The sequence below is a fragment of the Pelophylax lessonae genome (assembly GCF_965119305.1).
Source record: "Pelophylax lessonae genome assembly, contig: HAP1_SCAFFOLD_232, whole genome shotgun sequence".
Taxonomy (NCBI): Eukaryota; Metazoa; Chordata; class Amphibia; order Anura; family Ranidae; genus Pelophylax; species Pelophylax lessonae.
In genome coordinates, this window is record NW_028120100.1 from 127,629 (window position 1) to 154,689 (window position 27,061).

General features: G+C 45.0%; 1 protein-coding gene and 1 pseudogene across 2 annotated transcripts in view; one reads left to right on the plus strand and one right to left on the minus strand.

The window, feature by feature from the left end:
• The window catches only part of LOC309543576 (uncharacterized protein), a gene marked incomplete at its 5' end in the record, with an annotated part of 185,377 nt that overhangs the window by 11,783 nt on the left and 146,533 nt on the right, over positions 1-27,061 (minus strand).
• LOC309543572 lies at positions 1,716-26,751 on the plus strand (annotated as a pseudogene). The gene is made up of 3 exons: positions 1,716-1,875; positions 25,556-25,666; positions 25,832-26,751. The product of its transcript is annotated as an uncharacterized misc_RNA (transcript).

A 27,061-nucleotide genomic window follows, 5' to 3' on the forward strand; every position in this document is an offset into this window, starting at 1 on the left:
TATTGGTTTGCAGGGAAACCTGTATAGATCACATGACCAATGAGGATGGAGGAGGACCGGAGTCACATGACTGAGAAGATACTAAACCTCACCCTGGAGATCATCTACCTGCTGACCGGAGAGGTGAGGAGGATTCTGGGAGGTCACATGACATCATTCTTATCTCTATTAATAAAACACAGACCTGACCGGAGAGGTGAGGAGGATTCTGGGAGATCACATGACATCACTCTTATCTCTATTAATAAAACACAGACCTGACCAGAGGGGTGAGGAGGATTCTGGGAGGTTACATGACATCACTCTTATCTCTATTAATAAAACACAGACCTGACCAGAGAGGTGAGGAGGATTCTGGGATACTAACATGATATTCCTATTGGTTCCTCAATACAGAGATTTCCTCTTCTGAAGTCAGGTGATCATATGACCATCACAGTGCCTCCATGTGACTCCCTAAAACCTGAGAGACACAACATGCATAGGATTCTAGAAGTCACCAAGAAGATGATGGAGCTGCTGACAGGAGAGGTGAGCGGTGCTGGGAATTCTTTTTTGTAATTTTATTTTTATTGAATTTCCCAAAAATAAAGAAGTCACATCCATTGTATTTCACAAAACAGGCAATGAAGAGGGTATATAGATATTACACCATAAGGAGGGTATATAGATATTACACCATGAAGAGGGTATATAGGTATTACACCATGAAGAGGGTATATAGGTATTACACCATGAAGAGGGTATATAGGTATTACACCATGAAGAGGGTATATAGATATTACACCATGAAGAGAGTATATAGATATTACACCATGAAGAGGGTATATAGATATTACACTATGAAGAGGGTATATATGTATTACACCATGAACAGGGTATATAGATATTACACCATGAACAGGGTATATAGATATTACACCATGAAGAGGGTATATATAGATATTACACCATGAAGAGGGTATATAGATATTACACCATGAAGAGGGTATATAGATATTACACCATGAAGAGGGTATATAGATATTACACCATGAAGAGGGTATATAGATTTTACAGCTTGTAATAGCCAATAGACATACAGCATACTTGGACAGTATATGCAGTAAACTGAAATAAGTCAGAGGAACCCTCAAAGTTCTGGATAGAACATGAGCTGTTTGGCCATCTGATGGACATGTCTGGGTTTGGTGGTTGCCAGGAGAACGGTACTTGCCTGACTGCATTGTGCCTAGAAGAGTTGAAGCTGTTATAGCTGCAAAGGGTGGGCCAACTCAATATTGAACCCTACAGACTAAGACTGGGATGCCATTAAAGTTTATGTGTGTGTAAAGGCAGGCGTCTCAATACTTTTGGCAATATAGTATAAGTGAAGGTTTTCAGTAACCGGGAGCACCTGGTATAATAGTTTGTAGATGGAGGATATGAGGAGTGGTTGGTGTGGGCCTTGGATTCATATGTGGTTGAATTTGGTTGGGCGGTGTAAAGCTAATGATGGAGGGGGGGGGGGGTGGAGAAAAATGCTTCCATTGAATATAAGAGGTAAAGAGGTTATTGGGAATACGGAGCTTAGTGTGGAATTCCTCAAAGGGTCTGAGTTTGCTTGTAACCAAATCTACAAAATGACGCAACTGTAAGGAGAATTATCTGCAGGACTGTGAAAACAACAGCCAGGTCTATAAGAGGAAAAGTCTCACACCAGATTATTGACCACAATGTGGTGGAGGAAAAAGCCAACAATACCACTGCAAAAGGTCCCTGTTCCCCGCCACTTTCTCCAGACACATCACAAGCACATGGCTTATCTGGAGGTCATGGCAATGGAGACCATCCACAAGGGTTCACCTACTGATAATGAAAGGTTCTCCCTCTTATGTAGGAAGGAGACGTTCTGGATTTATAAGTTTGATTCCTTATCACCATATGGCTTGAATGAGATCCATAATACTGTCTAATGTAATGTTCCGGTACCTTTGGTACCCTAAATTACACTTTCCACAAGTGTATGCGCCCTACCATTTACTTTTGGAAAGGTGCGCATACACCTTTAAGACTGGAGCTGTCATCACTCAGCGCCGGACTAGATGGCTATTTAAGGCGTCGGCTCTCACTCACATGTGTTCGTTCAAACACCCTTACTTGGATGCTAACCTTGCTTGAAGCTTCCATGCTTGCAAGCTTACTTCGCTGACGGAACCTCGCTGCGCTGATCCCTTTATCCCGCTACTGGATCATCCGCCTCTCCTGAACCACCCTTCGGCTGTATCGCTAATAGTGCTAAGTACCCCGCAGGGGAATTCTCTATAAACTTATACTAAGCTTACACTATCTAGCTCTGCATAGTAAAGACTGTTTATTACATCTGCATAAACTAGATTGCTAGCTCTTGAGACTACTGCTACTTTTCTGCACTGGGTTGATCTCTTTTGTATGTCCACCTGCTATTCTATCATCTGCTATCATACAACATTGCTAACCCTTCCTGCATCCATCTGCTACTGTCTCACCTTCAAGTGTCTATCACCTATCACCTCCACTCAACCTATCCCTCAACCTTCATCATTGTGATACCACATACATAAAGTCATTCTAGGAACCAGCTTGCTAACTGTATGTATTTACTGGCTGAAATAAGACCTTCCACACATGATGAGTCATTGAGGTTGGGAATGGTATCTCAGCATATCTCTTACATGACTACTGACGTGGAATATTTCTGCAGCTGAAAATCCACACCATATAAGAAACACAGATTGAACGAACCTAAAATGGATTCAGCAGAAATAACCACTCAGGTGACACAATTAAAACAGCAAGTATCTGCGTTAATACACGCACTTGCTGAATTAAAAGAAGACAATCAGGCTCTGTCGCAGCAGGTAATTAGACTGACACAACTTACCGCTGCTCAGTCCCCTGAACCCAAGATAAATCCCCCTTTGGTATTTACAGGCGATCGCAAAAAATTTCGCGAATTTAAAAACGCATGTGAGTTACTTTTTTTGCTAAAACCTCGTACCTACCTTACTGCTCACATTAAGGTTTGTACTATTATTTCTTACCTATCAAGCGATCCTCGAGCCTGGGCAGATTCTCTTTTTGAGAAAAACGACCAGCTTCTCAACTCCTATGCCTTGTTCCTGGCAGAGCTCACTAGCCTATATGATGACCCCAATAGGCAGAGTACTGCTGATCTTCAGTTAAGATCCTTGAAACAAGGAAGGAGGCCTGTAGAAGACTTTGTCGCAGAGTTCAAGAGATGGACCCTTGATTCAGAATGGAATGATGCATCTCTGAAAACCCAATTTAGGCTTGGCCTATCAGAAGCCGTTAAGGACGAGCTCGCCCGAGCGGATCTGCCAAAAACCCTGGATGCATTAATACAACTCAGTATTACCATAGATAGAAGACTACGAGAAAGAAAGGCTGAAAAGATGGGAATGCCATTATCCGTTTCCTCTCGGAGTCTGGCCGTTGACCCCGTTCCTATGGAGATAGGAACCATACGCCCACCACTATCAACTATGGAAAAAGCCAAAAGACGAAATGAAAATCTCTGCTTGTACTGTGCATCCCCGGATCACAAGATAAACGTCTGTCCCCTAGTCAACAAAAAGAAGGGTGAGTGTTCACATGTCTCTCTAGGAGGATTGACAACTTCATTCACTAACCCCTACATTTCTGTTTTTTTGACATTACAGTGGGACCAGAACAGGATTACTACTAAGGCCATGATTGACACAGGATCTTGTGGAAATTATATGGATATATGTTTTGCTGCTTTAAATAAAATTCCTATTATTTCTAAACTCAAACCTGTCTCAGTAAGTCTTATTACCGGTGTTCCGTTATCCTCTGGTCCGATCACCGATCAGACACAAGCACTTCTAGTCACTATTAACGAGTCTCATAGGGAGACTTCTACCTTCGATTTAATACCATCACCCCACTTTCCCATTGTGTTGGGACTTCCCTGGTTGCACACACACCAACCAACCATAGATTGGAAGAAACGGTCCTTGACCTTCCCTTCTTGTTATTGCGAGGAAACGTGTAACCTCCCGTTTTCCGGGAAGATTCTGTCTGTGGTGACAGATGAGATTGCACCACTATGTTATCAGGATCTTTCTGAGGTTTTTCTTGAGAAAAATGCTCAAGCATTACCTCCTCATCGAGACTATGATTGTAGTATTGATCTACTCCCAAATAGCAAATTGCCGTTCGGTCATGTTTATCCTCTTTCACAGGATGAACTTGCCCATCTCAAAACCTATTTGGATGAGAACTTGGAAAAAGGTTTTATTAGACCTTCCACTTCTTCCACAGCAGCAGGACTCTTTTTTGTTCGCAATAAAGATTCAAGTCTCAGACCTATCATCGACTACAGGAAATTGAATGCTATCACAATAAAAGATCGCTATCCTCTACCGCTTATCCCTGAGCTCATTGAGCAGGTGCGTGGAGCTACCTATTTTTCAAAATTGGACCTGAAAGGAGCATACAATCTCATTCGAATCCGTGATGGACACGAGTGGAAGACTGCATTCAGAACTAGATACGGATTGTTCGAGTATCTTGTGATGCCATTCGGCCTATGCAATGCCCCTGCAGTTTTCCAACGATTTATAAACGATATTTTTAAAGACTTACTAGATGTCTGTGTTGTGGTATATCTGGACGATATACTTATATATTCACGGACCCTGTCTGAACACATAAGACATGTAAGACTTGTATTATCGAGATTGCTTGCACATAATCTTTATGTGAAGCTGAAGAAATGCTTGTTCCATAAAGATAAGGTACTCTTTCTAGGCTACATCATATCCAAAACAGGAATCGAGATGGACATGAGTAAAATATCCTGCATTCAGGATTGGCCTACACCAACCACACGCAAGGCGCTACAGCGATTCCTGGGATTTGCAAATTTCTACAGGAAGTTCATAAAAAACTTTTCTGCTATTGTGAGACCCCTCACACAGCTCACTAGCATAAAAATACCATTTAAATGGTCAGAAGAAGCAAATAAGGCTTTCCACTTGTTAAAGACAAGGTTTACTTCCGCTCCCATATTACGCCATCCAGACCCATCCCTCCAATACATCCTGGAGGTAGATGCGTCAAACATGGCAGTAGGAGCAATACTCTCCCAACGACCTACCCACACTTCACCACTTCATCCAGTCGCTTTTTTTTCTAAATCCCTGAGCAGTCCCGAGATAAATTACCCCGTGGGTGAAAAGGAACTGCTTGCTATAAAATTGGCTCTGGAGAATTGGCGACATTTACTCGAAGGCACCCAACTACCAATAATTATATACACGGACCATAAAAACCTTCAATATCTTCAGACTAGCAAAACTCTCTCGCATCGACAGGTACGATGGTCACTATTCTTTCTAAGGTTTAACTTCCTAGTGACCTACACACCTGCAGATAAGAACAAAAAGGCGGATGCACTATCACGACTAACTGAAGAAAACTACTTTGAAATCCCTTCCGTTCCTATAATACCTCACAAACGCATTATTGGAGTTGTCCGTTCCTTAAAGGAAGAGGTTCTGCATGGTATAAGTTTGGATTCACCCCCACCACAACTAAATACTGATGCAGAAGGCTTCCTCTACTACAACGACAAACTTTACATACCACCTACCCTACGCACCAAGATCTTGGAATTATCGCATGATGTGCCTATGGCAGGACATATGGGTATGACAAAGACTTTCAATTTGATTTCTCGACAATTCTGGTGGCCTGACATGAAAACATCTATACAAAAATTCGTCTCTTCATGCAATGTCTGTGCCAGGTCCAAAATTGACACTACGAGACCATCCGGTCTACTATGCAGTCTACCAATACCCCAAACTCCATGGGAGGTTTTGTCATTGGACTTCATCGTAGAATTGCCTCCTTCCAAAGGATTTAATACCATCTTGGTGTCAGTGGACCATCTGACAAAGATGGCACATTTCATTGCTATTCGCAGACTACCTTCGTCCAAACAAACGGCAGAACTCCTGATGAAACATGTCTTCAGATTACATGGTATCCCAAAAACTCTTCTGTCTGACCGTGGATCCCAATTTATTTCTAAATTCTGGCAAGAACTATGTCACATACTACGGATTGAGCGGAAGCTCACTTCTCCTTACCATCCGCAGACCAACGGACAGACTGAAAGAGTCAACCAATGCATCGAGCAGTATTTACGTTGTTACACTTCTTACCAACAGGATGATTGGTTGGATCTTCTCCCCCTGGCAGAATTTGCCTACAACAACGCAACTCACAGTACAACCAAGCAGAGTCCGTTCTACTTGAACTATGGGTTCCATCCCTCTATTCTCCCTCCACGCATCCTTCCTTCAAATAACCCAGTAGCCTCAGACTATCTTACCCAAATAAAGGATTCTCTGGGTTTACTAAATACTACCATTGCACACGCTCACAGTCAACAAAAGAAGTACTATGATCTTCGTAGAAGACCTTCTCCACAGTATACTATCGGGGACCTCGTTTGGCTCTCAACAAAAAACTTGAGACTGAAGATCCCTAGCAAAAAGCTTGGACCTCTGTTCTTGGGACCTTTCCCAATAAAGAAACTTATTGGAAAAGCTGCAGTGCAGCTTACATTGCCAATGGACCTAAAAATCCATCCCATTTTCCATGTGTCGCTACTAAAACCCCATGTTCCGGACCAAGGAATAAGGCCTAATATTCCACCTCCCCCTCCTGTACAAGTTGAAGGTGGAGAAGAATACGAGATAAAAGAGATTCTGGATTCTCGTATCTACAGAAGAAGACTTCAGTACTTGGTTAGATGGAAGAACTATGGGCCCCAAGACGACACCTGGCTAAACACCTCTGACATACATGCCCCTAGATTAATCCGCAATTTTCATGCGAGATACCCAGACAAACCAGCTCCAGAGGCCTTCAGGAGCAGGCCTTAAGGGGGAGGGTATTGTAATGTTCCAGTACCTTTGGTACCCTAAATTACACTTTCCACAAGTGTATGCGCCCTACCATTTACTTTTGGAAAGGTGCGCATACACCTTTAAGACTGGAGCTGTCATCACTCAGCGCCGGACTAGATGGCTATTTAAGGCGTCGGTTCTCACTCACATGTGTTCGTTCAAACACCCTTACTTGGATGCTAACTTGGCTTGAAGCTTCCATGCTTGCAAGCTTACTTCGCTGACGGAACCTCGCTGCGCTGATCCCTTTATCCCGCTACTGGATCATCCGCCTCTCCTGAACCACCCTTCGGCTGTATCACTAATAGTGCTAAGTACCCCGCAGGGGAATTCTCTATAAACTTATACTAAGCTTACACTATCTAGCTCTGCATAGTAAAGACTGTTTATTACATCTGCATAAACTAGATTGCTAGCTCTTGAGACTACTGCTACTTTTCTGCACTGGGTTGATCTCTTTTGTATGTCCACCTGCTATTCTATCATCTGCTATCATACAACATTGCTAAACCTTCCTGCATCCATCTGCTACTGTCTCACCTTCAAGTGTCTATCACCTACCACCTCCACTCAACCTATCCCTCAACCTTCATCATTGTGTTACCACATACATAAAGTCATTCTAGGAACCAGCTTGCTAACTGTATGTATTTACTGGCTGAAATAAGACCTTCCACACATGATGAGTCATTGAGGTTGGGAATGGTATCTCAGCATATCTCTTACATGACTACTGACGTGGATCTATTTCTGCAGCTGAAAATCCACACCATATAAGAAACGCAGGAGCGTTACATCTAATAATAATCCTCATATCCCATTAACTCCTTTTTACCACTTTGTGTGTCATAATTGTTGTCACTGGCGGACATATTAACATTAAAAGTAATATTTTTATTTATTATTATTATTATTATTGTAGTATACAGGCAAATATTGCCCTTTTTATTATGTTCTTTTTCTAACTGATATGACAATATTTTGTACATTTGTGATTATACTGTAGGATTTGTATTTGATGACAACTGACTCAATGGCAGCCATAAGCATTGATGTGTTAAGTGGCATCCAGATCTGCATAGCTCCGCCCACTCCCCGCTCCTCTATTGGGAAACATACAGCTTAAATGCTCCAATTGCCTTTATCCCTATAACTTGATAAAGCGCATGCATGCGAAACACGTCATCATGGCAACTTTACAAGCTTGCGTTCCATGCTGGGACCCCGAGGCTTCCTCTGGTTCTTCCTGCTCCCCCCCACTGGCTGACCGTGACGTCACCCGAGCACGCTGCTGTGCTCAGTCTTGTTCCCCGAGTGTCAGTATTGTATTTCCCAGGGCTTTTGGATTGGCGCCCCTCTATCAGCCCAGTGCTGGATGACCCTTCCATTAATGCCCAGGGATTTTGCAGTGGTGTTGTTGGCTTTTTCATTAACTTGACTGTTCTAAACCACCACATTGTGGGTAATAAACTGTTGTTACCCTTAATAGACCTGGCTGTTGTTTTCACAGTCCTGCAGATAATTCTCCTCCTAGTGACCACTGGGGGCACCTAGCGTGGTCTATTGTTTTGTGTATGCCTGTATCTTGCACTATACAAAGTATCCTTGCGACTGGTGAGTATCTTGCGACTGGTGAGTGTCCTTGCGACTGGTGAGTATCCTTGCGACTGGTGAGTATCCTTGCGACTGGTGAGTATCCTTGCGACTGGTGAGTGTCCTTGCGACTGGTGAGTGTCCTTGCGACTGGTGAGTATCCTTGCGACTGGTGAGTATCCTTGCGACTGGTGAGTATCTTGCGACTGGTGAGTGTCCTTGCGACTGGTGAGTATCCTTGCGACTGGTGAGTATCCTTGCGACTGGTGAGTGTCCTTGCGACTGGTGAGTGTCCTTGCGACTGGTGAGTATCTTTGCGACTGGTGAGTGTCCTTGCGACTGGTGAGTGTCCTTGCGACTGGTGAGTATCTTTGCGACTGGTGAGTGTCCTTGCGACTGGTGAGTATCCTTGCGACAGGTGAGTATCCTTGCGACTGGTGAGTATCTTGCGACTGGTGAGTATCTTTGCGACTGGTGAGTATCTTTGCGACTGGTGAGTGTCCTTGCGACTGGTGAGTATCCTTGCGACTGGTGAGTATCCTTGCGACTGGTGAGTATCCCTGCGACTGGTGAGTATCTTTGCGACTGGTGAGTATCATTGCGACTGGTGAGTAGCTTTGCGACTGGTGAGTATCTTTGCGACTGGTGAGTGTCCTTGCGACTGGTGAGTATCTTTGCGACTGGTGAGTATCATTGCGACTGGTGAGTATCCTTGCGACTGGTGAGTATCCTTGCGACTGGTGAGTATCCTTGCGACTGGTGAGTACCTTGTGACGGGTGAGTATCCGTGCAACTGGTGAGTATCCTTGCAACTGGTGAATATCCTTGCACTGGTGAAGTAACTTGCGACTGGTGAGTATCTTTGCGACTGGTGAGTATCTTTGCGACTGGTGAGTGTCCTTGCGACTGGTGAGTATCCTTGCGACTGGTGAGTATCCTTGCGACTGGTGAGTATCTTTGCGACTGGTGAGTATCTTTGCGACTGGTGAGTATCATTGCGACTGGTGAGTAGCTTTGCGACTGGAAGTATCTTTGCGACTGGTGAGTGTCCTTGCGACTGGTGAGTATCTTTGCGACTGGTGAGTATCTTTGCGACTGGTGAGTATCTTTGCGACGGGTGAGTATCTTGCGACGGGTGAGTATCCTTGCGACTGGTGAGTATCCTTGCGACTGGTGAGTATCCTTGCGACTGGTGAGTACCCTTGCGACTGGTGAGTACCCTTGCGACTGGTGAAGTAGCTTGCGACTGGTGAGTATCTTTGCGACTGGTGAGTATCCTTGCGACTGGTGAGTATCCTTGCGACTGGTGAGTATCTTGCGACTGGTGAGTATCTTGCGACTGGTGAGTATCTTGCGACTGGTGAGGATCCTTGCGACTGGTGAGGATCCTTGCGACTGGTGAGTATCTAGTGACTGGTGAGGGTATTAGCGACTGGTGGGTACCCCAGGTTTTGTACCAGGGAAGTTAGAGGTAGTGTAGGTAAGGAAGAGCAGGTCGTTAATATTATCCCCATAGAGTAGTGGGTAATAATGTCCGACAGGATTGGGGATGCCACTCAGTGCACTTCTTGCGGCATGTATGCGTTCCTTGATGAAACAATCGAGGACGAATACTGCTGTGCAAGATGTGAGCGACTTGTTGCTCTGGAAGCCCACATCGTGGATCTAGAGAACACAGTGACAAGACTGCGTGGCATCTACAACCTGAAAAGGAGCTTGGACATTACCCAGCAGGCGCTGGCAGGGGTCAGCATAGAGGAGGGAGGAATAGAGGAGACGCAAGCAGCAGAGGTACGCAGCTGGGTGACTGTTAGGAATGTTAGGGGGAGGAGAGTCAGGGAGGCCAGTCCTGAGTTGGTACACCCTAACATGTTTGCTGAGTTGCAGGTTGAGGGGGATATCAACTCAGGGGTGGCAGAGCTGGAGCATGCGCCCTCCCCCAGCTGCCAGGGGAGGGACGGCTCCAGGAAGAAGGGGGGCCGTAACGCAGGAAAGGTTAGACAGGTTGTAGTAGTTGGGGACTCAATTATCAAGAGGACAGAGAGGGAAATCTGTAAAAAAGATCTCGTGAACCGAACAGTTTGTTGTTTACCGGGCGCCCGAGTTCGGCACATCGCAGATCTGGCAGACAGATTGTTGGGCGGGGCTGGGGATGACCCAGCGGTCATGGTGCACGTGGGCACTAATGACAAAGTTAAAGGTAGGTGGAGGATCCTTAAGAACGATTTCAGGGACTTAGGTAATAGATTGAGGAAAAGGACCTCCAAGGTGGTTTTCTCTGAAATACTGCCTGTACCTCGAGCCACACAGGAGAGGCAGAAGGAGCTTAGGGAAGTTAACAAGTGGCTGAGGAATTGGTGTAGGAAGGAGGGGTTTGGGTTCCTGGAGAACTGGGCTGACTTCTCAGTCGGCTACCGGCTCTTTAGTAAGGATGGGCTGCACCTTAATGGGGACGGTACAGCTCTTTTGGGGAGAAAGATGGCCACCGAGTTGGAGGGGCTTTTAAACTAGGAGACGGGGGGGAGGGCTCAGAAGTAGAATCAGTCAGGAGGGAGCAGAGGACTGAAGGCAGTTGTAGGGTCAACAGCGACAGTAGGTCAACAACATCAATTGGCGGGTCTGTGCGGGAGAACAGCAGACCAAACAGAAATAAACAAAACCGCCAATCACGTTTAACTTCCGTAAAACTAAGAGGGGTATATGCTAATGCCAGGAGCCTAGCTAATAAGATGGATGAGTTGGAAATGTTAGTACATGAGGAAGACATAGACCTTGTGGGAATAGCGGAGACTTGGTTCGACCCCTCACATGACTGGCTGGCCAATATCCAAGGGTATTCGGTGTACCGGAAGGACAGGGTTGGTAAAAGAGGGGGAGGGGTATGTCTCTATGTCAAGAACAATATAAAGGTGCTAGAAAGGAGTGACATTACGGATGGGATGAGCATGGATTTAGAATCTGTGTGGGTTGAACTCGATAGGGAAGAAGATAAGGGAAAAGTAGTTGTGGGGGTTTGCTATAGGCCACCTAACCAAGGGGAGGAGGTAGAGCTGGAATTTTTAGCACTAATAGGTAAAGCGGCAAAACTAGGATCAGTCATCATATTGGGGGACTTCAATTATCCCGACATTGACTGGGAAGAGGGGACTGCACACTCGCATAAGGCCCGGCTATTCACGGAAACCTTACAGGATAACTACATGTCGCAGTTGGTGGATTCCCCTACTAGAGAGAATGCTATCCTGGATCTATTGATCACTAATGACCCAGACATAATCTCGGAGGTAGGAGTCCAGGACAACCTGGGCTCTAGCGATCACAGGATGATCACATTTAGTATAAATAACAATATAAAAAGGCAAGTGGGGAACATAAGAACCCTAAACTTCAGAAGGGCAGACTTTCCAAAATTGTACTCATTGATGGAAAGGGTAAACTGGGACCAAACCCTGGGATCACTGACCACAGAGGAAAAATGGGAATGCTTTAGAACAATATTAAGCAAAGGCATCTTGCAGTGCATTCCTATGGGGAATAAATTTAGAAGAGACAAAGCCAAACCTGGCTGGCTAAACCGTAGCGTTAAAAAACTTATTAGGGGAAAAAAATTGGCCTTCAAGAAATATAAATCAGAGGGCACAGTATCGGCCTTCCAGCAATACAAGGAGGAAAATAAGAAGTGTAAACACGAAATCAAGATGGCTAAAATCAACTTTGAGAGACAAATAGCGGAGGATAGTAAAAAAAACCCAAAGAAATTCTTTAAATATATCAACAGCAAAAAAACTAGGGCAGAGCATATTGCACACATAATTAACGATGATGGGAGGATGGTTACAGAGGACACTGAAAAAGCAACCGTGCTGAATTCTTTTTTCTCGTCAGTCTTTACGCAGGAAAAGGAAGGGTACACTGACCATGACTGTATGGTTAGTAGTAATACACAGAACTTGCCACTATGGCTAACAGAGGGGGAAATCAGGGAAAGACTGGATAAACTTAACACAAACAAATCACCAGGCCCGGATGGCGTACATCCGAGAGTGCTCAAGGAACTCAGTATGGTTATATCTAGACCACTGTTCCTGATCTTTGCTGACAGTATTAGGACAGGAGATGTACCAGGGGATTGGAGGAAGGCTAACGTGATTCCGATATTCAAAAAGGGCCAGAGACATATCCCGGGAAATTATAGGCCTGTCAGTCTGACATCAATAATATGTAAACTTTTGGAGGGGATGATAAGGGACTATATCGTAGAGTATGCTAAAGACAACAACATCATCAGTAGTAACCAGCACGGGTTTACAAATGGGCGTTCTTGTCAAACCAATCTCTTAGCATTCTACGAGGAAGTGAGCTGTGAGCTAGATAGGGGGAGACCAGTGGATGTGGTGTACTTGGATTTCGCTAAGGCGTTTGATACAGTTCCCCACAAGCGCTTAATTTATAAAATAAGGTCTGCAGGTATCGACAGCAGGGTTTGCTCTTGGATACGGAATTGGCTAAAAGGCCGTGTCCAAAGGGTAGTAATAAACAGCGCATACTCAGACTGGTCTGAGGTAGTAAGCGGGGTGCCCCAGGGCTCAGTCCTGGGACCAACCTTGTTCAATTTATTCATAAACAGCATTGAGGAAGGGATCAGTAGTTCGTTATCAGTTTTTGCAGATGACACAAAATTGGCCAGGGCAATAACTGCACAGCATGAAGCAGATATCCTACAGAATGACCTGGACAAAATTACGGAGTGGGCAACGACATGGCAAATGAGGTTTAATGTGGAGAAGTGTAAGGTTTTGCACTTGGGGACCAAAAACATAAAAACACAATACACGTTAGGAGGGGATCCCTTGGGGGAATCAAAAATGGAGAAAGATTTGGGAGTCTTAGTTGATGATAGATTAGGCAACAGCATGCAATGCCAAGCGGCAGCTTCCAAAGCCAACAGAATATTAGCATGCATAAAGAAAGGGATGTATTCCAGAGATAAGACTATAATCCTTCCACTTTATAAAACTCTGGTCCGACCGCATCTGGAGTATTCTGTCCAGTTCTGGTCGCCAGTCCTCAGGAGGGATGTGTTGGAGCTGGAGAAAGTCCAGAGAAGGGCAACTAAACTGATTAGGGGGTTGGAGGACCTTACCTATGAAGAGCGGCTGCAATCGCTCGATTTATTTTCCCTGGAGAAAAGACGTCTGAGAGGGGACATGATAGCAATTTATAAATATCTTAATGGGGATCTCAGCTTAGAAGAAAAGCTGTTCATTCGAAGGAATTGCATGAGGACTCGAGGACATACAATGCGATTAGAGGAGAAGCGTTTTAACCTCAGGCAACGTGGGGGGTTCTTTACTGTTAGGGCTACAAGATTGTGGAATTGTCTACCACAAGAGGTGGTTTCTGCGGGTAGTATGGTGACTTTCAAAAGACTCTTAGACTTACATCTCAAGGATCAGGAGATTGAGGGCTATGTTAGATGATTACAGTCACACACACCTACACAGGTTGAACTGGATGGACTATTGTCTTTATTCAACCTCGCCTACTATGTAACAAAGTGTATTTTGACGGCTGCATAGGTTTGTCCTGGTCTTCCCATGAATCCATCTATGATCTGTACCCTCAGCGCTTGGTATACATGTTTGTTTAAAATGACCCAACTGAAATCTATTGGCTTCGGCCCAGGGCAGGATCCTTCCATAGGACACGGAATCTGGGATTGAAGGATTATATAAAAGGTTAAGCAGAAGAGAACATGGTGAAGAAAGAAAATACCGTGTGCAACATTTTTTCCATATGGACAACATAAATAGCATAGGGGAGGAGGATTGTTTCAGTGGAGAGGACATGGTGGAGTCAGCTGACCATAATAAAGGGCATGGGTGAGTGGGGTAGATAAGCCCAAATTCTATTTCAGACCATCGACTGGGTGGGCGATGGACAGACCAGGACATAAAGGTGTGGAGGTGGGAGGCATAATAATAAATTAACCACTTTCCACCGGAAGGCAGTCATATGACGTCCTGGACTTGAAGTGGTGATATCTGGGTGATGGGTTCAGCTGCAGGCATCATCCAGATATCTTTCTTTTCAGCCAGCGATTCCCTTACTTGTAAAAGCCATCCTAGCAGCTCATGAGCCACTTGATTGATTTTACAGGCAGTGGGAGGGGATGTCCTGCACCTCTCCTGCTGCCCTCCAGTGCCTCTCTTGGCTCTCCGATGTGATCGGGGAACCAGAACACCGATCCAGCGATGGAATACCATAGAGCTTGCCATAGCCTGGATGGTCCCTGGCCATCTCTATGCTCCTGAGAGGCCGAAAGCAACATCATGACGTCACTTCCGGGGCTGGCAGATGTAAACACTGCCAGTTTTTTATCCTGGAAAGCAGATGTCAATGTACTTTTTTTTTCTCAAGCTTTCCCGGGTAGAGGAGATATCTGGGATCTACGGGACCCCAGATTTCTCCATAAAGAGGACCTGTCACACCTTATTCCTATTACACGGGATGTGTACATTTCTTGTAATAGGAATAAAAGTTATTCAAAAAAGTTAGATTTGGTGTAAAAATAAAACCATAATAATACAGTTATTAAAGCGCTCCTCGTGCTCGCACGCAAAACCAAACGCATATGTAGATTGTGCCCGCATATATAAACAATGTTCAGACCACACATGTGAGGCATCGATGCGAACGCTAGGAGAGCAATAATTCTAGCACTAGACCTCATTTGTAACTCTAAACAGGTAACCTGTAAACATTTTTAGAGTGTCGCCTATAGAGATTTTTAAGTACCGTAGTTTTGCTCCATTCCATGAATGTGCGCAATTCTAGAGCATGACACATGTGTTTGATATCTATTTACTCGGCGTAACATCATCTTTTATATTTTACAAAAAATTGGGTTACAGTATCTATGGTTGTAACGGAACCACCGACCCACACTGTGTTTGTGGTCTTCCATCAGTATACAGCTTCCTTGCAGTCATGAACATACAGTATATACAAGATTTTCCCAGCTGCCCTCATACAAAGCTAGCCAACAACTTGTCTTGTACTGGAATCATTTTATTGAACAGACACACAGAATTTATATGTATACAGCATGGACACATCCCCCTCATGATCAAATTACCACACACAGGTCAGGGGTTGCCTGATTACATTATCATATGCCGATGAAATTGTATACAGAAACAGAATTAACCTGAACTAATTATCTAGCCATCTGGACAGAACAATGTGGGCTCATTAACATTTTAAAAATGGGACAGGCAGATTTAACACAATACACATCCCACCTCAAAACAGACAATAGGACAAGACTGCCAATGACAGTCTGTCTGTCTCCTACATTGAAGTACATGGAATACACATCTACGTATTGCTATGATTATTTAGGAGGCAGACTTCATGGCAACAGGCTATAGGTCTCACAGTGTAAATTGGGATTAAATCTTCATATCCCTTGAGAGACATTGTTGACAAATATTACTGTCCCACTTGAAGCAATCCAAACCATTAAGTATCTGTCTTTCACTCCCATTGATGGTGAGTACCGTCACAATGGTGCTTTTTTTATTTTTTCATTAAAATTCATGAAAGTGTATTTTTTCCAAATAAATTGTGCTTGAAAAATTGCTGCAACCACCATTTTATTCTCTAGGATCTTTGCTGAAAATATATATATTTAATGTTTGGGGGCTCTAAGTAATTTTTTAGCAATGAAATGATGATTTTGACATGTAGGAGAGAAATGCCAGAATTGGCCCGGATGGGAAGTGGTTAACAGGTCAGGTGCTCCCAGACCACCCCTAGATCTCAGCCAAAGCAAAGTGGATTGTGCTATGCGATGGGACTTATGGGGCCATATAAATGTAACAAAGGTACTTTGCAGCAATTTCAGCCGAGAAAGAGGGACTTGGACCGGGAGAGTCTCCAATAGGTACAGCAGTTTGGGGAGGAACCACATTGTGAGAACATTTACCGTGCCTAGCCAGGAGATATTATACAGTAAGCATCCCATTGTTTCAGGGATAAATGTATGTCTTGAAATAAAGAAGGAAGGTTAGCTTAGTATAATGAGGAGAAGGTGTCACATGAATAACGAGGTATTTGAGGGAACAGGTACACTAGTGATACGAGTAAGCGGATTGTAAGGTGCCCAGAGTTGTGGGAGGAATGTTGATAGAAAGATCCTCGATCTTAGAAGTATTAATCTTATACCCCGGCAGTGTACTCAGGTAGATGAGTGACAATTATTAGTAGTTCTGATTTATATACAGCATGTTTGTTACAATGAATGTTTTATTATATATTCAGAGAGGAAACCTCGGGGATGATAATATTGATGTTAAAGAAGAGTATAAAGAGGAGGATGAGGAGTATGGAGTGATGGAGGAGTTTTCAGAAGGACACAAGGATATGATGGAGCCACCTAATACCAGGAACCCACCAGAGAGATGTCCCCGTCCTCTGTATTCCCGGGATTCCACACAGGAAGGTCACACCATCCCTCATTGTTACAAGGTTGGTGCAATGGAGTATCTAGAACATGGACTTGTGGAGATGATGTGTGGATTATTTTATGTGAGCTTATATTTTACAGATAATTTTTCTCTCATTTTCTTTAGGGTGAAGATCTGATAGATATAAAAGTTGAGGTTAAAGCAGAAGAAGAAGAGACGTATGTGAGGGATGATCAGCAGTCTATGGAGGAGGATGGAATAACGGGGACATTTATAGAGGAGGACACTCCTACAGAGATCAGCACAGGTGGGTCATTAACACTAAATACATTCCTCCACCCATACTGCTCACTGATTGGTCCAGAGTGCCCAGGTCTAGCAAGATCTCTGACTGCAATTTTCCCAGATTTACTTGCTTTGATATCTGCTGGCTGTGCCGGGTGGAGGGATATGTCTGTATAGTCTCAGAATCACTTCACTGAGTGCAGTCTCAGTAGATGGGAGGCAGCGGTGTGGGATCTCTGCAACTTGTCTCATGTAAACATTTAAGCCACCACTGATTACTGAATACCAATATTATGAGTCCTGAATAGTGATGGGCCGAACACCCCCCTATTCGGTTCGCACCAGAACATCTCCAACAGGGGAAAAGTTCTAGCGAACATGCCAACTGTAATAAAGTCTAGGGGACACGAACAGGAAAAATCAAAAGTCCTCATTTTAAAGGCAAGTTATTGCCATAAAAAGTATGGGGGCCCGGGAACTGCCCTGGGGGACATGTATCAATGTGAAAAAAAGTTTTTAAAACGATTGTTTTACAGGAGCAGGGATTTTAATAATGTTTAAAGTGAAACAAAAATGAAAAATTTCTTTTATATATCGTGCCTAGGGGTCCCCTAATGTGCCTGTAAGGTGGTGCATCTGTACGATGTATGGAGCCTGCTGCAGCAATACTGACATTTCTAAAGGAAAAGATGTAATTTAAACTTGCTCGCGGCTGTAATGTATTGTCGGCTCCCGGCAATGCAGATAAAAAACAGCATAGGGCTCCCCCCGCCCAGGCCATACCAGGCCCTTTGGGTCTGGTATGGATTTTAACCACTTGCCGACCGCTGCACGACTATATACTGCAGGAATCAGCCCCCTACAGGCAAAATGATGTATGGGTATGTCGCTCGCCCGTGAGCCTGTAGGGGGCGAGCGTGCACCGGCGACGCCGCGCTCCCCCCCCCCCCCCGCTCGTTCCCTGCCTAGCCTGCGCGTGTGACCGGCGGCTATAAGGTCCACCGGCCACTCGCAATCTCCCTCAGGAGAGGGAGAAAGACAGACGGCTGATGTAAACACAACCGTCTGTCATTCTCCCTGAAGTAATGACAGAGGCTATGCGAACCCGCTATGTAGGATCGTATGTCTCTGTGATTACTTCACTAGCCACGCCCCCTAACAGTTAGAATCACGCCCCTAGGGACACACTTGACCCCTTGATCACCAATAAAGTTAACCCCTTCCCTGCCAGTGTCATTTTTACAGTAACAGTGAATATTTATAGCACGGATTACTGTAGTGATGTCACTGGTACCCCCAAATGTGTCTAAAATGTCAGTTAGGGGTCCGATCTGTCTGCCGCAATGTCGCAGTCCCACAAAAAAAAAAAAAAGCAGATCGCTGCCATTACTAGTTAAACAAAAAACAATAAAAATGATATAAATCTTTCCCGTAGTTAGTAAACGCAATAACTTTCGCGCAAACCAATCAAAATTCGCTTATTGCGATTTTTTTTTTTTTTACCAAAAATATGTAACAGAAAACAAATTGGCCTAAATGTTAAATTTAGATTTTTACATTTATTTTTGAGAATTTCATATAAACAAATGTAAAAAATATTGTTATTTTTTCAAAATTGTCGCTCTTTTTTTGTTTATAGCGCAAAAAATAAAAAATCGCACAGGTGATAAAATACCACCAAAAGAAAGCTCTGTTTGTGGGGAAAAAAGGACATCAATTTCATTTGGGTACAGCGTCGCACGACCGCGCAATTGTCCGTTAAATTAAATAGGGCCTGGTCTTTGAGCTGCCAAATCCTCCGGGGCTTAAGTGGTTAAGGGGAACCCTGCGCCAAAATTAAAAAAAAAAAAAAAAACGGCGTTGGGTCCCCCCCCCCCCCAAAATCCATACCAGACCCTTACCTAAACATGTGGTGTGGAAGGCCAGAAAAGGGGTGGGACTAGCGAGCAACCCCCCTCCTGATCCATACCAGGCTGCTTGCCCCCCAAAGCACCTTGTCCCCATGTTGATGCTGAGAAGGGCCTCTTCCTGAAAATCCTGGACTGTGGTTGTGGGGGTCTGCGGGTGAGGGGCTTATCGGAATCTGGAAGCCCCCTTTTAACAATCGTACTCCTACCCATTCACCAAAAAAGTGTACAAAAAAAATAAACACATTTAGCACTGCCCCCTTGAGGACTGCCTGATTTCACACTTTTGGATCCCACTGGGTTACCATTAGCAACCTTAATACTCAGTCTCTCACTTTCCTTCTTGGCTCATTCAAAAATCAGTCCAGGGGTATGTAGTTGTTTTGGGTGTTTTTATTTATAAATTAGGGGTGGGAGAAGGGAATAGTGGGATACTCCGAATTAACTATGAACAAGATTTGAGGACTTCTATCTCTTGGTACAGCCAGGCTGTTGATCCATCTTGCCACCGAGGTGAATTTAGCTTTTAGTCTCTTTTCCAGATGACTTGATGAACTAAGTTTATCTTCAGGACAATCTCCTTTCCATCCTATTTCTTGACTGCTGAGGCCCGTCCACTGACTATCCTACTCTTGGGGTGGCCCCCCTTAAGTCAGGCACCTTGACATAAGCCCCTGTGCTCACAATACTGTTTTTCTAGGGTCTCCAGTGTCTCCCCCTCAGTCAGCTCTCCTGGACCTCTGGGTTCAGCTCTTTTCCTCTGGCCCTCAGGATGACCTCCTAAGACCACCTGCCACTTCTACAGAGGAGGAGGCAGCTGCCGCCCTCCCTCCAGGACTCTCCAGCCAAAGACCCCGCAGTACATGTGCTCCTGGCTTTTATACAGTATCCCAGAATGCACCAAGACAGCCTGTCTCTGCCAATCACCAGGACTGTATCAAAGCCTATGCATCCATTGGTCAGGTTTCCTCCCACTGTCCAACATGCCTCCCTATTGAACCAGTGTGAAACACTCTCTAGACAGAATGAATCGCATACTGAGCACACTGAGCAGACCTCACTAACAGTAACTCCTGTTCTCTGGTAGGCAGAAAGCAATATAGATTTGCCTGCAGCTCCTCTGATAGGCAGGCAGAGCCAAAACCTATACTCTCTCACTAGCACCTACCTAGGAGGGTTCTACACACAAAAGACAGTTTCTGTATCGTCCATTGACAGACGCAGCTCTTATGCTTCTTATACCATTGGGTTATGCTGCCCCCTACAGGAGTAGTACTAGGCAGGAAAAAAACAGTTCAGCACGCCTACAGGGGCTGTCCCTATAGGCATAACGCCACACACCCTGCTTCAGCATACCAGTTTTGTTTCTTCCTAGTGAAGGAGTAGGACCTACGTTTCCTGCTGTGACTTCGGTTTTAGTTTTTGTTATGCTTTAAAAGAATATTTTGTTTTATTTTCTTTACTCACTTCGGCTAGTTAGTGTTCAGGGGGAACCTCCTGGTGAACTACAAGCGATAGCCGGCTGAGGTCTCACACTGGATAATCTAGATCCTTAAGGTCTCCCAGCCTGGCCTACGAGCGTGAGCAGGTTATAGTCCCGCACTAGGCTTTGCCACGGCAGAGCCCCATTTTTCGATGGGGATGAGCCTGCGAGTGGATGTCTCGCTGGGACACGATGACCTGGAACGCCCTGAGTCGCAGAGTACCTCTTGGCTGACAGCACCTCCACTCCAGGTGGGAGGTGGTCAGTCTGGAGCGTAGCCCACCCATTCCATGGTATGGTGAGTAAATACAGCCCCCCCATATGCCTTAGTGGTCTTGGGGGGGACGTGGACCCACTTCTGGGGATGATAGGACCTAGTACTTCCTAAAAGATCCCCCTGGCCTGTCAGGATACCTGGCCCTGTGTCCTGACCTCCTCCCCTGCCCTTATTGTGGTGGGGGGCACTATTGCTACGGTGCCTGGCGTTCTGGGGGGTAAAAATGGTACCTTTCCTGCTGGGTCTTGTTGTAGATCCTCTGTGGCCTCCGATTTGGGGTCCCCTGACCGCATGGCACGCCGTGGGAGCTGCCATCTTTTTGTGTGGGCATAGGAGAATTTCTCCCCATTGACTTGCATGGTGCAGCCATTTTCCCTGTGCTTCCCATAGACTTGCATTGGCAGCTATTTTTGTGTAGCTCTATGGAGCTATATAGGCAGCGTGACCTTTCACATTCTATTCAGGCTGTGACTTTCACCTTCACTTTCCTGCTGCACAGTTCGGCTCTGGAGGTTTTTCAGTGAGGTGGTAAAATGCTGGGGTCTCTGTGGGCATATCCCTGTGCACTCTGCTATCTGCATACATTTAAGGGGGGATCTTAAGGGCAGCGGTTGGCCTTGGGCACTATTAAGGGCCAAGTGTCGGCCTTGGCTATTTACTTCCAACGTCCATTGGCTGCTAATGCCTTGATTCGCACTTTCATTCAGGGGGTGCGTCATCCGGCTCCTCCGAGGAGATCCCCGTTGCCTTCGTGGGATCTCAATCTGGTTTTGTCTGTTCTAAAAAAACCTCCTTTTAAGAACGTTAGGGAGATTTCTCTGCTTTCTTTATCCCAGAAGGTTGCTTTTCTGGCAGCAATTACTTCTGCCTGCAGAGTGTCTGAATTGGCGGCGCTGTCCTGACGTTCGCCTTATTTGGTGGTCCACAGAGATTAAGTGGTACACTGACCTAATCCGTCTTTTCTCCCTAAGGTGGTGTCTGATTTCCATCTCAATGAAGACATTGTGTTGCCTTCACTCTGTCCTAAGCCTAAGCATCCCAAGGAAATTGCTTTGCACTCTCTGGATGTGGTTCGGGCGATCAGGGTTTACCTGACGGTCACTGAGTCTTTTAGGATATCAGATGCTCTTTGTCCTTACTGAGGGATCTTGTAAAGGTTTTGCTGCGTCTGCTGTGACTATATGCAGATGGATCAGGCAGACGGTTGTCCAGGCTTATTCTTTGAAGGTTCCTCCTTTCCCTGTGAAGGTGCGTTCTACTAGAGCACCGAGTGCCTTTTGGGCTTTTCACCATCAGGCCTCAGTAGTGCAAGTTTGTAAGGCGGCAACTTGGTCGTCTGTGCACACATTTACAAAATTCTACAAGGTAGATTTTTTGGCATCTTCGGATGCATCCTTTGGCCGCAAGGTTTTGCAGGCTGCTGTTTAAAAGAGACTTGTTTGTTTCTTTCATGGGTGAGCTCATGTTGTTCCTGGTTGAGCTTCATGTTACCCAGTTGGCTAAGTTTAGCCTTTGGAGTTTACGTTAACTATTTGGTTTGCGTTCTTCCCACCTCTCATGCCTACACTGCTTTGGGATGTCCCAATGGTATAAGACATATAAGAGCTGCGTCTGTCAATGGACGATAGAGAAAACTGGATTTATGTAAGAACTTACCATAAAATCCTTTTCTCTGAAGTCCCTTGACAGACGCAGCACCGTCCCTCTGATATGGGGATGGTTTGTGTCGTCTTCTCACTGCTTGCAACAAAACTGGTATGCTGGAGCAGGGTGTGGGGGGTTATGCCTAAAAGGACAGCCCTCGTAGGCATGGTGAACTGTTTTTTTCCTGCCTAGTACTACTTCTGTAGGAGGCAGCATAACCCAATGGTATAAGAAGCATAAGAGCTGCGTCTGTCAATTGACTTCAGGATTTACAGTAAGTTCTTACGAAAATCCAGTTTTTTGACAAGTCCTTTACGTCAAATGTCAGAAGGGGCGGTGCCACCGGGTGATGTAACTGAGTGGTCCCACCCCTTGCCTATAAAAGAGCTGTCAAAGCTCAAGAGCGTCATGCAGCGGGGACGCCTCAGAAGAGGTGGAAGCGTCCTTTAATTATTTTCTATTTTTCGGGTGCGGCAGCCGTCGTGATTGACGATGGATTTACATCGGGGGACACTAATTTTTTATTTTTATTTTTGAATAAAGGACTTTTCAAAAACTGTCTTTTGTGTTTATTATTTTGTACAATATTTTTGCTGAATTGGTAGGGGTACGATGCACCTGATACCCATTCACATAGGGAGGGGGGGCGGGATCTGGGGGCCCCCTTGTTAACGGGGGCTTCCAGTTTCCGATAAGCCCCCCACCCGCAGACCCCCACAACCACATCTCAGGGTTGTTGGGAAGAGGCCCTTGTCCCCATCAACATGGGGACAAGGTGCTATGGGTGGCACCCCAAAGCACTCTCCCCATGTTGAGGGCAAGTGGCCTGGTAAGGTTCAAGAAGGGAGGTGCTCACTCGTCCCCCCCCCATCCTGGCCTGCCAGGCTGTCCACTGGGATAAGTGTCTGGTATGGATTAGGCTGCTCACTTGGATAAGTGTTTTGTTTTGTTTTTTCATATTGGCGTGGAGTTTCCCTTAAAATCTGTACCAGACCCCAAGGGTCTGGTGTAGATTTTGGGAGGGACCCCATGCCATTTTTTTTTAATTCTGTCTTAGGGTTCCCATTAACCACATAAATAGAGGATACTTTCAACCCCTTCCTGCCTAGACCAATTTTCAGCATTCAGTGCTCATTGGCGCCTATGGGAAATATTGATCAGCTTGGCATGGCACTGCTCCCCATCTTCAACATTGGCATCTATGGGAAATATTGGTAAGCTTGACATGACACTGCTCACGAACTATAAGTGACAGGGACCCAAAACTTGGGGAGCACTGAAAGGGGACCCAGGAATACAACATATCCATAAATTTTAAACGTGGTTTATAACCAGAACACTACACTGACCGCACTAAACTAACTCAACACACTATCCACTAACTACCTGCCTAACCTCTATTATCTCACACTATACACGGATGCCATGTAAGCAGCAGCCTTCTATAGTGTGGGGTGTGGACTTAGCACCTGAGCCATGATTGGCTAAAGGCACCCTGCCTTTGGCCAATAAAGACTCTGACAGGACATTGTGCTGTGATTGGCCAAAGCATACAGGTCAGGTTCATGCTTTGGCCAATCACAAGCACTTAATGCACTGCAATCATGCACTCATCGGCAGGCGAACTTGTCGCGGAGCGCCCCGGGTGTTAGTGGGTTCAGCGAACACACAAACACCTGGTGTTCAAGTCGAACTTATGTTCAACTCCATCCAGCCTATCCCTAGTCCTGAACTTTACACTATATAATTTATATTGTACATTACATACTCCTGACCCGGCACTATATACTCTGTTGTACATTACATACTCCTGACCCCGGCACTATATACTCTATGTTGTACATTACATACTCCTGACCCCGACACTTTATACTCTATGTTGTACATAATTTTGATACTGTATAGACCTAACTTTTGTATCCTATATAATACGTTGTAAATTACATAGGCTTTACTTCTTTTGCACCCACTTTTTCATGTTGATAATAATGTGATAACATCCTCCAACTTTGGAACCTTAAACAGAAAGTGATATTTAGGGAGGAGTCAGTAACTCAATGATGGTGGTCTTTAGGATCAGTCCAGTCTTCATCTTGGTTGGTCTTCCCCAATCCTCACTCTCTGACCTCTGGTGGGGCTCAGCCCCGCTGTTATTCATGACTAAATCATGGACTAAATAAGGAAGTGCAGGACTTCTTGTGTTGGAAAGATGGCAATGAGTGATAGAGGGGGAGGGGACACTCGTCCTATAATCCCCTAATCACTGTCCCCCCTATAAAACACAGTTCTCGTTGTTTCCTCTCTCTCTCTCTCTCTCTCTCTCTCTCTGACTAAGGTCCATGAATAAAGAAATGAACTGGTAGGAGATCAGAGGACCCATTTACTAGTTACCTTGAGGGGGGAATTGTAAGATCCTCAGAGACAAAGCTGCCTGATGTGGGCGGAGTCCTGGTTTAGGGGAACCAATGTGCTGATGTCTAGTAATAATCTTTGTATTTCTATTTTAGTACATGGACGGGAGATGAGGAAAACCTCAGAGGATTGTCTCACTTTGTCTCCAGACTGTAAAGTAGAAGATGAGGACATCACACAGTATAGTCCAGGAGAAAGCACGGCTACCTCAAATGTCCATCCGGCACCACACAGTGTAGGTGGACCATCGTATTCCTCTTATCCTGAGGAACCTCAGACTGTGAGGGACGGTGCCGGACCATCGTATTCCTCTTATCCTGAGGAACCTCCGACTGTGAGGGACGGTGCCGGACCATCGTATTCCTCTTATCCTGAGGAACCTCAGACTGTGAGGGACAGTGCCATCCTTCCAACAGATAAGAGGTTTTCCTGTACTGAGTGCGGGAAGTGTTTCCCTTTTAAATGCAATCTTGATGTACACAAAAGATCTTGTACAGGGGAGAAGCCATATAACTGTCCTGAGTGTGGTAAATGTTTTTCAAAGAAGTCTAATCTTTCCAGACATCAGAGATCTCACACGGGAGAAAAGCCATATTCCTGTCCTGAGTGTGGGAAATGTTTTTCACAGAAGTCTCATCTTTGCAATCATCAGATAACTCACACAGGGGAGAAGCTTTATTCTTGTCCTGAGTGTGGGAAATGCTTTTCAGATAAGTCCCATCTTCACACACATCAGCGACTGCACACGGGGCTGAAGCCATTTTCCTGTTCAGAGTGTGGGAAATGTTTTGCACGGAAATCAAACCTTGTTAGACATCAGAGGTTTCATACGAGGGAGAAGCCATTTTCCTGTTCAGAGTGTGGCAAATGTTCACAGAAGTCTGATCTTTCCAGACATCAGAGATCTCACACAGGGGAGAAGCCATATTCCTGTTCTGAGTGTGGGAAATGTTTTTCACAGACGTTTGAACTTTCCAAACATCAGAAATCTCACACGGGGGAGAAGCCATTTCCCTGTTCTGAGTGTGGTAAATGTTTTTCACAGAAGTCTGATCTTTCCAGACATCAGAGATTACACACGGGGGAAAAGCCGTATTCCTGTCCTGAGTGCAGGAAATGTTTTTCAGACAAGTCCATTCTTTACAAACATCAGAGATCTCACACGGGGCAGGTGCCATTTCCCTGTTCTGAGTGTGGTAAATGTTTTTTACAGGAGTCTGATCTTTCCAGACATCAGAGATCTCACACGGGGGAAAAACCATATTCCTGTCCTGAGTGTGGGAAATGTTTTTCACAGAAGTCTCATCTTTGCAATCATCAGAGAACTCACACAGGGGAGAAGCTCTATTCTTGTTCTAAGTGTGGAAAACATTTTTCAGACAAGTCCATTCTTTACAAACATCAGAGATCCCACACGGGGCAGGAGCCATTTCCCTGTTCTGAGTGTGGAAAATTTTTTTCACAGAAGTCTTATCTTTGCAATCATCAGAAAACTCACACGGGGGAGAAGCCGTATTCCTGTCCTGAGTGTGGGAAATGTTTTTCACAAAAATCTTATCTTTACAAACATCAGAGATCTCACACGGGGGAGAAGCCGTATTCCTGTCCGGAGTGCGAGAAATGTTTTTCAGACAAGTCCAATCTTTCCAGACATCAGAGATCACACGGGGCAGGAGCCACTTCCCTGTTCTGAGTGTGGGAAATATTTTTCACAGATGTCCAGTCTTGCCAGACATCAGAAGTCTTACATAGATACAAATACATATTCCAGTTCTGAGTGTGAGAAATGTTTTCCAACAAAAATAGACTTTGTTATTCATCAGCCAGACCATTGTTCTTGATATTTATGGATAGCCTACAGACGGGTATGCTACCGGCTGATTGGAAAAACTCCAACGTGGTACCATTATTTAAAAAAGGGCAGAGATATATCCTGGGGAACTATAGGCCGATTAGCCTAACATCATTAGTCTGCAAGATTTTGGAGAGGATGTTAAGGGACC